At 34.7% G+C, this 14926-nt stretch overlaps 1 protein-coding gene across 2 annotated transcripts in view; it reads left to right on the forward strand.

Moving 5' to 3' along the window:
• Positions 1–14926, forward strand: part of SPOCK3 (SPARC (osteonectin), cwcv and kazal like domains proteoglycan 3) — a 241694-nt gene that overhangs the window by 89670 nt on the left and 137098 nt on the right. The gene's annotated exons all lie outside the window — the stretch shown is intronic.

The following is a 14926-nucleotide window of genomic DNA, read 5'->3' on the forward strand; positions in this document are numbered from 1 at the left end:
AAACGCAGCAAATTTTCACATTAAACATTCCCTCCCCAGGCATTGGAACTTAATATTTACTGTCAGTATAATCCACTTCATGTATGTTGTTTCAAAGTGTATGACTACTGTTGTGAAACTACTGAGAATCTTGATACAGTTTTTTTAATTACTACAAGGAGCACGTCAGAGACTTTGCCTTTTCTGATAATACCAATGGCACAAATGCAATGAAGAAACTGTAGGGGCTTGTACGCAAGAGACTGAGATAAAAATATGTTGCAAAAATAACGTTTACTCAATTTAAAGAACTTTCTCCATAATGGATACTGACTTTTAAGGGAGTTTTATAATGAATTGTATTTTATTACAACCACATCTCTTGGGGATGGACTTTCCACCATTTTCTATGCCTTTGTCACTTTAATTCAGGATTACTGTAGTAAGGCTGTGAAAGGAAATGCCTTAAATGAATGCACCTGGCTTGTTTTGCCTGTTTGTGGGAGAGAGGAGTAGAGGGAGGGGAAGAAAGTCACATTTACGTTATCACTATTCTGTGCATTGTGGTGATTTTCTTCTGGTTTGGTGGAAATTTATAAATATTAATTTAGATCCATGGCAGCCTGAATATTTTAGAACCTGATAGTTTCACAGACCGTGCATGTCTCCTCATTATATACAAACACATTAGGAAAATGTACTTTACTTTAGTCTTCTGACTCCTCAGAGAAAAAGATTCCTTTCTTTTGGTGAAGTACCTCATCTAAGAAGCAAGCTTATCACTTCACTGGGAAGTGCCTTTAGTCTATTCCTTTTCTTCTTTGCTTTTTGATAGAGGGGCATGGTCTGCAAATATGGTTTTAGTATGAGAACTGGAATAGGTTATACTTTAATTAATGACTTATTGGTGGCAAAATCTTTTATAAGAAGACATTGAATTGAATATGCTGTAAATTTTGCTGATTTTTTTTTTTTTTTTTTTTGTTATGCCATACTTGATATGGTTTGGGGGGTTTTTTGTTTTTGTTTTTTGTTTTTTTTCAATTGGCTGTTACTTTTTCAGAAGATACACTGAAATACTATTTTTTTCCACCAGATTTACACTTTTGCATACTCTGGCTTGTTCTACTACTCTGAATTCTTTGGGGATCGTGATGTTAATGTTTGTAGAATACTTTTCTGAATTTACAAACAACCGAACTAAGAAAACATGTTAAGGTTATCTGTCTTACCTTGTTTGCAAGATGCATTGTGTATTGGGAAGTGAATATTTTAAAGCATGCCTACAGAGTTCAACTTTCTATTTTCATATCCTTGTTAACTGAAAATTAACATTGAAGGGTAAAATGCATTTGCTGAGTAGTTTTACCTACATTTTACTGGGTAATTTATAACTGAAAAACAAATAATGCTAGTTGGGAACACTTTTTAATAAGGTACACTGAAGTTTTATGGTTAAAAAATGTTCCCAGTGTCTTAATTTGTCAATCTATCATTTAAAGAATATCAGGTATTTTTACCTGCCAGTGCACTGCTTTTCAGTTTTCCTACAATAACTGCTATGGTCTTTGTACTGAATTTATCAATGATACTGAATTGAACTGTATGTCAAAAGATTTACAGTTTCTGAAGACGTTTTCTGGACTCTAATTGACATACAGATATTCTTTATTAATCAGAGACTTGCATGCTGCTGTTATTTTTCTGAAAGTCTGTAAATAACATTACTGACTAGATCTAGGAGATATACTAAGAGATCAAAGAAGGTTTCCCAGTCAATATCTTGGTCTCCATGTTGTCAGAATTGGCTTCCTCTTACTTTTGGATATAATGGGAAATGATTTTTTGAAACACAGCAAAATATTCCTGAGAGTAAAATATAACTATGGAAGTACCATGTACTTGTTCATACATTTGAGTCTCTCTCATCAGATGGGAAAAGTGATCATGGGTGATATTTTGTGGGAGGAGCCATTCATATTTTAAAAGTGTGGCAACCTTGCAAATGTTAGTTCCTAAGGAGTGGATGTAACGTTCATGATTTACTGAAGAAATCGGGTCTTTTGTGATTCCCTATGTTATCCAGTAAAAGACATATAGCAGTGACAATCTCAGCACATTTTTTTTCCTCATAATATTTAAGGAGATAGTTTTTATAGTCTACCAACTCTCACTTTTTCCTAAGTTTTAGGTGTACATTCTGATAATTTCTGTTAAGTGTCGTTCTAGGGCTGTGCCATAAGTGCTGCTCCAGCACCATTCCACTTCAGTTGTGTACCACTTGGCTACTAAGTTTAAAACAAATAAGGTTCAACTATTAATTAGCTTTCTCACCTCAGTAACCATACATGTAGACTTACAGGTTTTTAATCTTTTTCTTTTCCCAAAGTGAACTATTCAAAAGAATAAATGGGGACATCATGAGTGACTCACTGTTGGGTCCTGTGATCTGTTGGGGCTTGTTGCAAGCCAAGCTACCTGTGTTAGAGAATCTTTACGAGCTTTTCCCCTTCAGTCTTCTGGTTTTGGTTTGTACAGCAGCTACTCTCTCAAATGAGAGCATTCCATAAAAAACATTCTCCCAAATGAAACTCCTAAGTGAAGACAAATTTTTAAAATGTAGAGATAAAGTTTCAGTAAGAGACTAAAATTGCTCACTAAAGATGATATTAAACAGGAACAGTAACAGCTTCCCATGTCTGTTGTGTTAAAGTTTGTAATAATACTGCTGAAGATACAGGGAGATGAATTATTTGAGGACAGAAATAAATAATATCCTTAATTTATCTCTATCAGTGTTTTATTTAATTTCATTTTATTTGTTTTATCAATATCTGGCTTTTCAGAAACTTACCTATAAATCTGTGAAAGTACGGAATAAGCAAGGAATCTTTTTGGCATTAAAAGATCTGAAGTCCGGGTCTACTAGACAGGGTATTTTTTTTTTATATTCTGTGAAAACAATGGATTATAGGAATTACTAGTGCTTTTACAGAAATATGTTTTTTCCTTTGCTGATTTAAATTATAGCAACTTTACATGATACTTTCCAAATAGATATTTGGAATTTTTAAAATCTATATATGAACAAAATATGAAGACCTTTAAACTGCATAAACTCCAGCTGACTACACGTAATAGAGGTGGTGGTGGAATATTTACCTTTATGTCTGTGTTTTCAAACTGTTCATTGCCATTTAAAAAATGCTCAATCTCTGTTGTGCCCCTTTGTCTTTTAGGCTGTGGTGTAGATACCGGATACACATGTAACTCCTTGTCAATATCACTAGTAGTCAGACAAACGGGTTCTCATTATTTACATTTATTATTTTGTGCATCCATATTCTGCTCAAAATCAGCAATATATGGGGACCTTTTCCAAATTATTTTTAGCCAACACCCATATTAATTTGCAGGTAGTATTTTTGAGGAACCGGTGCTTGCCATATAGGCATATCTTTGAGGTCTACACATAGTTGTTATTTTCCGAAGATTTATATGACTATTAAAGCCTTTTCTAAGATTTTCATAGATTTACTGTATATGGATAATATATCTTTATATTTTTTTCAAAACGCATCCTTAATCTGAACCCAAATCTTAATGCTAGTATTATTGTAATATTTGAAAAGTCTGTGGTTCAAGGAATCAATAGTTGTGTATATGATAATAAAATGAGTGTCTTATTAGTGTCTTAATTCAGTCTTCTATACTTTGGTGTATTTTGAAAGGCATTCTTATGTTAATATGATTAAGTGTCAAAATTGCTCAGGTAGACAGATCTGTGTAATTCCGTTGGTATTAATAAGAGTGGTTATATGGAAATACACATCCAAGCATTCCAGGAGGCTAGCCCTTACTATGAGAATGTATAGTGATATTTACTCCTGGGTTGCAAAATATAAGTTATTTTAAAAGATGGAAAAATATTATGACTTGCATTGCAATCCACCAGTGCCATTCCTTAAAGCAACATCTGACATTTTTCTAAAGAGTACTTGTTCCCGTTGAACTCTCTTTTGCTTATATACATATAAGATAGAAAAATATATTTAAATAAATGTTTTGACTAGATATAATGTGCATTTACACACACATTAATGTTTATGTATTTCTATAAATATCACAGTGTAAATTCTTAATAAACAATTGTGTGGGGCAGGTATTATTCTCAGAATTAATCTGAATGTTGTATTAATCGTATTTAGTTACTGCTAAAAGGCAAGTTTTGTCCTTTCAGTGGTTATAGAAACAAACAATTAGGGTGGTTTGTGTTTTGGATTATTCAAAGTTGAATATTTTACTAGCTTTAATGTATCTTTTATCAATGTTTTCTCAAATTAAAACAAACAAACAATACTTGCTAACACATTTTCTTCATATACCACTTTTACATCAGATAAAAATATACAGGATACTTTCGGTACATTTTTATTTTTAGACTACAGATGGTAGCAGAGCTTGAAGGGTGTAGCTACTGAATAAAATTGCATACACAAAGACACTGGTGTAATTTTTTAAAGCGCAAAGGATGTTTTCCTTTGCTCGATAGAAATACCTTGGAGGAACAGTGGAGTATTTTCATGTAATGGAAAAAATATGAAATGACATTTCCATGGAGGATGAATACCCTGAAGGTATAGTTGGTTTGTAGATATATTTATAAAATTTCTTGTAGATCATTCCACTGAACTATTTTTGGCTTTTGTAGTATCAGGTTATATTAGATGTCTGTTTACAGCAGAAATGTTGTAGATACCATCTTACAGCAGAAATAGATTTTGAAACAATTTCAAACACTTGTATTTTAGTTGAGTCTTTGCCTTTTAGCTCTTTGTGTTTGATCTACCTAGTTCTGTAATAATTTGAGTAACTAAGGATATGCAAATACATGCAAACACATCTATAATTTGTGAATACATTTCTGTACTGTGAACTGAAACCATTTAGAGTCATATGCAATAGAATAATTTGATTCACTCATTTTCAAGCCCTGGGAAGTCATAAGGGAGTTTAATGAAGATCCATTAGTTGAAGACTGTGAAAACAGTAATGTAGATTTAACTTTGCTACATTTGATATATGCGCTCATGATGTAGTTTTTATAGTAAAACTATTGATGTTTTAAAACTAGAAATATATATCCATCACTTTCAAGATAAGTTGCAGTACTTTGTAATTAAAATGCATCACATACCACTTTAAATGTAGTTTAGTCTTAATAGTAAATAAGCATGAAATATTTTTAACAGCTTTTCAGTTCTATTCTTTTTGAAATTCATAGTGTCTTCCTACAAAGATGCCATTTCTTTATCTGAGCCAACATTTTAACCTGGTGAACAGTTTTCAGCTTCAGGTATTTAGATATCTTTAGGAATCCTGTTCACCAAGAAAATACACCAAATTCTGTGTTAAATAGATTCTCACTGCTTTTTATTAATTTCAGCCAGCCCTTGCCTGAAAAGATCTTTTGTAGATGTCTGAGGAATGCTTTAATGGTGCTTTTTCTTCATTATCTGATGCTGTGCTTTAGTGGTTCTTTATTATTTCTCTTTTATAAATTTCTCTACTGTGGTAACACCACAAAAGTGCCTTGTCCTATACGGTTCACAGTCTTGGCTCCTAACTCGGATTCACTGGGTAGTACACACCTGTTTTTCTAGTTGTGGATCTCAAATTGTTTCAGTATTTATTTCTGTAGAATCATTGAATGGATTCTAAATTCTTACAGATATTTTAAGAAAGGCTATATAAAGGATTTTTAGTGAGGCTAAACCCAGCCTGTAATATGAGATTTTTCTTGCCTTCAGTAGCAGTTTACCTCCTTGTTCCTGCTCCCCTGCCACCCTTACTTTATGCCCTGATGTTAAGGTCTGTAGGGTCACCAAATCTTGAATTGCCATAAGATAAATTAAAAAGTTTAATTTTTGTTTGTTTGTTTTTAACCGAGCTGAATCACGGATTCAGGTAGCCATTCAGACTCACAGACAGTAATGTCAGAAAAGTGGACATGTGGCACAGGGCTACAGTCACTGGCTAGAGGTAGAGTGCCAGACCTTAAGCTGGCAGCATGCTGAGCAAGGGGTATGTGGAACTGTTTCTTTGCATTTCAAACCTGCTAAACTTTAGTCTTGCAAACCTCTTCATTTTTAAAGTCCTTCTACTTCTGTCTACTGTGCTGGGATGTCCCAGCTAACTGTCTGGAGTCATGGGTGCCATTGATCCCCAAGGACTGTGTGCCTGAAAATGTTTCGGTGTATACCAGGGCTGCTGCTTCTTTACAGGCTCACTTAATGGCCTAATGAACTTTCTTATGTTTGCCACAGGAATTTAATAAGAAAGTTTGTGAAATAGCTGATAGAGGTAGTTATTAAGGATATGAAATCTGAAATCAAACATTACTGTTTAGTGGTGAGGGAAAAACAAATATCTTAAATCCCTTTAAAAAAAACAACCAAAGAATCTAAAGAACAAAAAAGGCTGTACATAGTTTTTCTTGAACTTGAATAGAAGAATAACAGTTCTTAAAGCACATTTTAAATGTTAAAAGTTGCCTTTTGGACCCATTTTTATTTAACCACCTTATATTTAAAAACCTGTTTTCTTATTTAAGTTGTTTTCTTAACTAAGATGTTTCTTGTCTGTTTCTGTAATCTTGTTTATCTCTGGTTGACATATACATAACTCGTTACTAATTTTTAATTTGCAGCGTGTAAGGAACATACATCCCAGGACAAATAAGATGCAGTATGGCATTGGCATGTAAAATTCCTGTTAGTAACCTCTGCATTGTTCTTGCATTTTGATGGACAGGATTGTGAGAGAACGATAGGATTTCAGGATTGTGCCTGAAGTTCTTATGTAATTAACAGGAATTGTGCTATTATTTATCATCTGTGACACTTTAAGAAACCACTTGACCTCTCATGTCAGAATCTGCATGGCCAGCAGTAAATAAAAACAATTTTATTATTTGGACCTTGAATATATTAGATTTGAGAATTGGTGAGACTGACTAAAGGGCAGATCTAGGTTACGTTTTTATTATCCCCCCCCCCCCCGAGAGAGTACGTTAAGTGCTTTAAATAAGAATGGAAAAGAAAGGAAGCATATACTTCCGGAACGTTAACTCTGCTTTTATATACTACAAAATATGCAATTAAATATATTCAGGCTTTGTTTTTTATTTAGCTAGGTCTCATTTTAAATGAGACTTTCTCCCTGTAAGTAATCTCCAAGTCACAGGTTTTAAACTAACATTTCATTCATAAAAATGTGTTCATGGATGGAAACAAATGATTGCCTCAAGTATTGAAACATATGCTGTGAAATGGATAGGTACGCCCTTAAAAATTTCAAAATGGGACTTAGCCAAAACTGGAAGAAATATCTGTAGGTCAGATAAAATATGAATATGGGTACTATAAAAAATATTTGTGGTAGTAATAAACAGAGGTTGTTAGTAAAATGCTCACTGGTATTCATTAGACACTTTTCTGTATTTATGTGCTAATACAAAATATAAGTCTAAGCTGTCAAATTGTTATATTGAGTTAAGGTGCCTTTTGGAGAGAAAGGCCAGGTTTGGCTGTGGAATGCTCTTGTCTGAATTATTGCATGCTCTGCTGTTCTGAAGTCACTGCGCTTGACTACTTCTCTCCAGTGTTCCTTCTGAGCTACTCTCCGCTCCATCCTGTCCACGGACAGGGAATACACAACTTCTTCCTTTTCCGTGCTCACAACTTCTTCCTTTTCTGTGCTATGTCAGGTGTTGATAGCTATGAGTCAGGACACAGGTGCCTACTCAAAAGTGACTGAAATTGTAGATTTCTTTTTTACAAGTTAGTAACTGCAGAACACCTGTAGTTCTGCCTGTATTTCCAAACTACAGGATTCTCTCAATCTGGAGACCAGAAGTGTTTCATGCAAACAAATCTAGTGATCCAAGAGAAACCCTGGAAGGAACATTACAATGTGAATTTTTAATGGAGTAGGTCTAATTTCTTTACATTTATAATTTTACAGAAGGTAAATTCTTACCACCGCCATCCCCCCCCCCCCCCCCCCCCCAATGGCCACTTAAATCTACTTGGAACTTTTACAGGTTTGGTATATTTCTGGTTGTTAGCTTGTAACAGTGAAATATCTTTAAATACTAGAAAACTGAAGCATTAGAGGTTTGCCTTTAATTTCAGTATTTTAAGCTCAAAGAACTTTTCATAGATGGTTTGTCTGAGCCAGGATGTATACAGAAGTTTAACTGACTCAAAAATTAATGTGCTCTGTATATGGTGATGCAAGATGTGATTTCAGCTTTTGTGACTTCTTTACAGAACTTATTTTATGGGGAGATCTTCATTCAGTTTTATCACAAGTACATTTCCTGATTATTTTTGTTATGCTAGACTTCTTCAAAATACATATATGTATATTGCTGATGTATTAGATACTTTGTATGAATAGTCTACTGGATTCTGTTTTAATTGGTTTCAAAAATTTAAAAGGTGAAGAGTATTACAGTAAAAAAATTTTCTGATTAAAATGCCCTCTATTTTAACATAAAAATACATAATGAAGTACAGAAATTGACCAGTTCTGCAAGAGACTGGAATAATTAAAACATCTTATAACATGTTGTTTTGCAAGAGTAATCATCTTGGCATGTGAGATAATAGGTGGGAAAGTTTCAAGAAGATGCCTTTCTGCTGTTACAGGTATGCAGATGTTTCTTTCCCCTGGTTGTCTGAGTTGGAGAACCCAGAAGTCAGTCCTGGCACAGCCAGCATGTCTCTAAATTATGATTTAGTGTATTTAGGAAAAGATAATATAATGCTTAACTGTTTGCTAGTGATATATTACTATTGTGAACTTTCAGATAATCTTAAGGTGTTACTTATTTCTGCCAAATCAAGGAAGTGGACATTGTGATTTAAAAAAAGAAGCGCTTCACTAAAGCTACTGAAATCTTAAAGGATGCTAGCCAAGTATGCACATGCATTTCTACTAGTCATAGCTGGTTTGGATATTTTTGCAGAATATTTGAGAATTTCTTCTTATGTATAGAAGAAACTGGATATAATTAATTTTGTTAAGTCTGAGTCCAAAGTAACTCTGTTCTTTGGCAATTTAAATAAATAGGATCTTTTCTGAATTTGCAGAGATAAAAGTAAGGGTGGCATTTGACTTTTACTTTGTGGATTTTCTCATTTACATAAACTTTTGAGCTATGGGTAAGCTATTCTCTTGTAAACTTTCAAGGAATACCCAAAAGAGAAAACACAAAATTATGGGAATGTTTTTGAAGCAGAGCTCACAGATATTTGTGAAGGGGAGAACTTCCTATAATTTAGAAATTACAAAACCATTACTGCTGACCACTGAGAAAAGAAAAATGCAGTCACTTCAGGATGTGGGCCTGGGCAAAGATTGTCAAAGGTAACTAAGGATTTTGGGGTGCCTTACCTCTAGAGGGCCAAAAAAGTGTGTGTGGTTTCTGTTTTGTTTTGGTTTTATTTTTGGTGGGGGTCTTTTTGTTTTCTTTTTTTAAATTTTACTACTAATCATAGGAGTAGACTGCTCAAATGCCTTTTGAAAATCTGAAGGTAAGCACCCAATGTTTGAGAAATTTGGAGTCAGTAATTGCTCTTAAAATCTTGATAGGAAAGTTTTAGATTTTATATTTCCCCCACTCACCCAGCCATGCTCACACCCTTGCCCGAAACCTGAGTAAATATGTAGGATTAAGTATAACCTTCATTCAGGTAAAAACTCTGTTAGGAAAACTACAGCCTATAGTAGTGTAATATCTATTAATTTCTAAATATTTCAAGTGAGAGTTTGATAGTAAAGATATCAAAAGATTTAATAAGCATCAGTATATAAAAAGTTGCAACATCTCTGTTTCACAGATGAGAAATGTAATGCACATTGGTTACCGCAATGCTAAAAGATGGTGGAGTGCATCAATGGATGTCGCTAAGCGCACAGTTTGAATTTGGGATGAAGCGTGTAAGCCAGAAATGCAGAACTTCGGCAAAAGTTGTCCCAAGAGATTGCGTTTTTGATGATTTTAGAGATTTAGAGAATAGGGAGACATTTAGAAGAAAATTAGGAGCTCCTTAAATGATAAACTGGTTATTTGGCAATCAGCAGTACAATACTCTTTTAAGTATGGTTATTTAAACAGTTATGTTTAAAAAACCAAACAAACAAACAAAAAACCCCACCAAACCAAAGAAACAAAAAAAAAAAAAACAAACCGGGGGTGGTTTGGTTTGTTTCTTCTCCCAGGGACTATATTTGCCATTTAAGATTCACCATATAACATGAAAAGTAGAATAGGTAGCTACAGCTGGACGTTAACAACAGGAATCTTCTTGTATATTTGTTCCATCTGGCCACATGAACCTACAACTTCAGTAAGAAGGACAGAGAAGGTTTTTATGTAGGTGGATACATAACTGAAACACACACGCACGCCCTCCCCAAAACAAATGGGGGACAGATGCTTACTAGCTATTTTACACACATTTAGTCATGCAGGTACGTGCACCCACACAGACATATTTTTATGGTATAAATTATCTGTCCTAGCTGTTCATCCTGGAATGTGCTCACTTGAAAAACTTGCTCACCCCTCATATTGTTGAGGTTGCTGAGAGTAAAGTTTCTCAGTTGGAGACTACAATAGAAAGGAAGCTGCTGGTGGAACATGTCCTGTGCAATTTCCCTTCTCTAGGACACAAATAACTACTCTTCTGTGAGCTAGAATGTGGGAGTGGATTAGGACATATAAATAAGGCTTACACTTCTGCACAAGTGACTAAAAAATGTGTGGCTCAATAAAGATGATTGTTTTAAAGGGAGTGGAGAAAGAATGAGTGAAGTATTTTGAAACTGTGAAAAAGAGATGAAGCTGTAGTGGGTTTGTTCCAAAGGAAGAATAGAGACTGCCAGCTTTTATTTCATTTTTTTGAGCAATTATTTTGACTTACATTAACGTACCCAGAATAGCAGGTACCATATTATGAATCAGTATAAATGTATTTTTATGTACATCTTTTTGAAACTTTAATTGCAGCAGTGAGCAAAAGGGAAATATGGCAATACTTTATTTTGTGTCAGATGGTTCTAACTCAGTATTAGATGTTTCTTTGCTTATCAGAACTTTATCTAGCATAACTGCAACCATTGCAGGGTAACTTGACACGCAGTGCTAATGTAACAGAGCTTAGTAATATAAAATGCTAGGAATAGCAACACATCTGAAAAGAAGCCTGATAAGAGGCTTTACACAATTGTCCCTGATTCATCAGTATGGAGACTTCTGAGCACTCGTGAGATTAGGTATTTCTTGGGTAGAAGCAACCTCCATGCACACAGCCACCTTAATTGTTGAAGCATTTGCTCACAAGTTAGAAACCAGACTTCTAGACAGCCCATAACATTTCAGGGGTTTGAATCTAAACTCCTACTTACTTGCTTGGCCACCTACATAAAAACCTTCTCTGTCCTTCTTACTGAAGTTGTAGGTTCATGTGGCCAGATGGAACAAATATACAAGAAGATTCCTGTTGTTAACGTCCAGCTGTAGCTACCTATTCTACTTTTCATGTTATATGGTGAATCTTAAATGGCAAATACAGTCCCTGGGAGAAGAAACAAAAATTTGAGATTCTTCTTTTTCAGAACATTCCCATCAGGTTACTGAGGTAGGCTGTTTCTTGTTTATTCTCTCATTTTTATTCATGAATCTCGGATTGTTAGCTGCACAACGATTCATTTTCTTGTTGAAGTTAAAAGGTGTTTATTCTTAGTAGGTGTGTTGCATAGCCAAGACAGGGATGTCTTGTTATGTATCCACAGCAGTGTGGGTTCAAACCATCTGTGGCTGAGGAGCACCTATATGCACGGATGCAAATTTCAGATGCCAATCACTGTACAATTTACGCAGAATATAACCACTATCACTGTTAACTGTAATTAAACATTTATCTGGATTCCATGTTAGCTAATAACATCAACTTGAGTGTCTTGTCTATCTGTTCTGCCTTGCTCTCCTCCCTACTGTTTCTGGAAATTGCAGTGCTGGGATTCTGCTCATCTCTCTAGATCCAACACATTTCTCAGTGAGAAATTCTGCTTTAGGAGGTGACACATCACCATCTTTCAAAATGGAGAAGTAAAGACACTGATGGCCTTCAGGTATCTTCAGGAATTGTGTGGTTTATCAAAGCAGGCAATATGAGTCATTCCCTTCTAGCTTTCTGTCTGCCTAGGGTTGTAACATAGGCATTTGACCTAATTATTAATATTTTAGCTAAAACTTTAAGATAATTTATATATCCTACCCCCCCCCCCCCCTTGTGAAATGTGAAAACTTTGTCGGCGAAGAAGTCAGACCTGACCTGCCTTTTAAACTGGAGGAATCAAACCACTCATGGGATACTCAAAACATAGATTGTTTTGAAGTGTAGTAAAGAAGAATGCCTAGCTGGTTCTTATTTTGCCCATCAGAAATGAATAACAAACTTTGGAGGAGGGAAATTTAAGTCTGGAAACTTTGTGCTTAATCTTTTCCCCCCTTTCATTTTACTGAGAATGGAAAATTAGGAACATGTCAGAATGTACTCAGCAGATTGTGAAATAATGGTAATTTACTGTGGTGTCTGCCACAGAGCTCCTGTTAAGAGGACTCCTATATTATGTCTTGCTACTCTTGATTTCCTATTATATTCCCAATAAAAATGATGTTCTGGCTAATGTCAGTTTCTGGGAGTACTAGCTGTAAATTAACCTACAGAAGAGATGGTGGGAAGCTTTGGTGAATTTGAATTATATTCAAAATTTGAATTATAAATAGATAGATCCATTAGTAATAATGGAATCAATTTTTTGAATATTAATTGCTTCCTTAGCATGTGAGGATAACAAATCCATATCAATCTATAAAAGTCATCAGGTGATCCTAATTCTATTCCATAATTTTTCAGCAGAGCAAATTATTTTTAATTTACAATATAAGTTCTTAGAGAAATAGTAGATGTTATAAAGCATTTTATACTTTTGTAATACTTTTTGTGACAATGATATTTTTCTGCTTGTTGAAATTTAATTAACACAGCATTTGATACTATTTTAGGGAAATATATGGACAAATGTAAAGTAGGCATATAGGCAAATAACCTAGAGCAACCATACTTTTCTGAATATTAGGAGCTAAATAAAATTGAGTATTATCAAGTAGATAAAGCTAAGGTCAGGCCTGCATCTTTAGAAGCTGATTGTATCTGACTTTCTAGGAAGTCAGCTGATACATTATAGCCACTAATAAAGAAATGATTTCTGTCAAACCTTAAACAAACATATTGCTGACATCTAGAGTCTCCTCACCATAGTGGAAACCATCACCTATTTTTAATGACAATATAATTGTGCTGTACAATCTACATTTTCACTTCAATTATGGAAAAAAAAGTCCTATAGCCTTCATAATTATTAAGATATTTTAGTAAATGTGAATCTGTTAAAAACTCATAGATTGATGTCTGTTTCATGTTGAAGAAAATAGCTCAGAGGGATACATAAATGACTCCACAGTGGGATTTTGACGCTTGTGATATTTTTGGTGTGAACATTGTACTGTTTCATAGCTGCTTATTTTAGCAGAAATAGAAAGGAATATGTGGTGTTGTCAGTGCAAGTCTGCATACTCTGAGTGAGCTGGGGTAAAGCAGGCATGTTTTGTCAGGGATTGCTAGAAGATGCAGTGAAGAATTAAAGACTCAGTGCCATGTATTTCCTGAGGTAACTGAGTTATATGCTTAGATGAAATCAATGGTACTTTTCCTGGAATAAATTTATGCATTTTCATAATAGTTTAAGATATTTAGGATGACACCATGTAGAGACTAGACATAGTCAGATATGTCCCTACATTGTAAGGGGAGTCCAGTTCTTCCCCAGTATGAAAAACTTCAGACCATGGTTTTGAAAAATATTTTTCTTGTGGTTTAGCCTTCATTTTCCATGAAAATTGTCCCTTTGTCTGTTGCAGGTATGAAGTAAAACAGGTTTAAAAAAAAAGGCAAGCCATTTCCATGCTTTCACAAATACCTAATTTTTTTTAGTCCTTTCGAAGCTGGGAAAATCACTAATGCAATCCATAAGTTTACCATTTTTAAAGAGCAGGTTAAAATCTAAAATTGTGAGATTGTGCAAAATAGATTCATAAAATTTAGATCCTATGATCCTAGTGTAAGGTTGACTCCAGCATGTGATATTGAAAGAAAAAAGATGAAAACTTGCACTGCTTTTCGCAGTTCCTGGCAACATTTCTTTCTGTATTTTATCCTCCGGCTTGCTAAGCTACAGTGTCAGTCCAGGCAGACATTGAACCTTCAGGTAGGTGACTGTTTCACATTCCAAAAATCTGTATTTTTCATATCAGTGATTTATTTGGTCTCTCCCTTGCTGTTGTAAGATACTGCAGCTTTTAAAAAATGCATTCAAGGTCATACATTCTTCTGTGGCTTCTGCATCACTAAAACTGGTTCAGTAACTAAGAAATTTTTGCAAAAAAGTATTGGAAAAAGTGAGGCCATGTGTCACATGTAAGATGAGGAAAAAAAGCTTCTGTAGGGGGTTCATAGCTGACAGAGAACAAGAAGTCCAGCAGGTCACTGAGTGATAATGTGAATTAATGTTGATAGCAAGACCATGAGTGGTGAACATGCCTTTGAATCTAATGATGGTCTTGTGATTTTGGCACCCGTGGCTCCGGTGGCTTACTCACTCTGCTTATTACATAGTAGCCCCTGTACTAACACAGTCCCATAGCCATTCTTGCTGTATAACGAATGTATGCCACACCTGAGGTGATCAAGAGTTTCATGCAGGGCATGGTAACCACTGAGTCAGCAAATACTGGAAGATTAAACTGATACTG

The sequence above is a fragment of the Mycteria americana genome, chromosome 4 (genome assembly GCF_035582795.1).
Source record: "Mycteria americana isolate JAX WOST 10 ecotype Jacksonville Zoo and Gardens chromosome 4, USCA_MyAme_1.0, whole genome shotgun sequence".
Taxonomy (NCBI): domain Eukaryota; kingdom Metazoa; phylum Chordata; class Aves; order Ciconiiformes; family Ciconiidae; genus Mycteria; species Mycteria americana.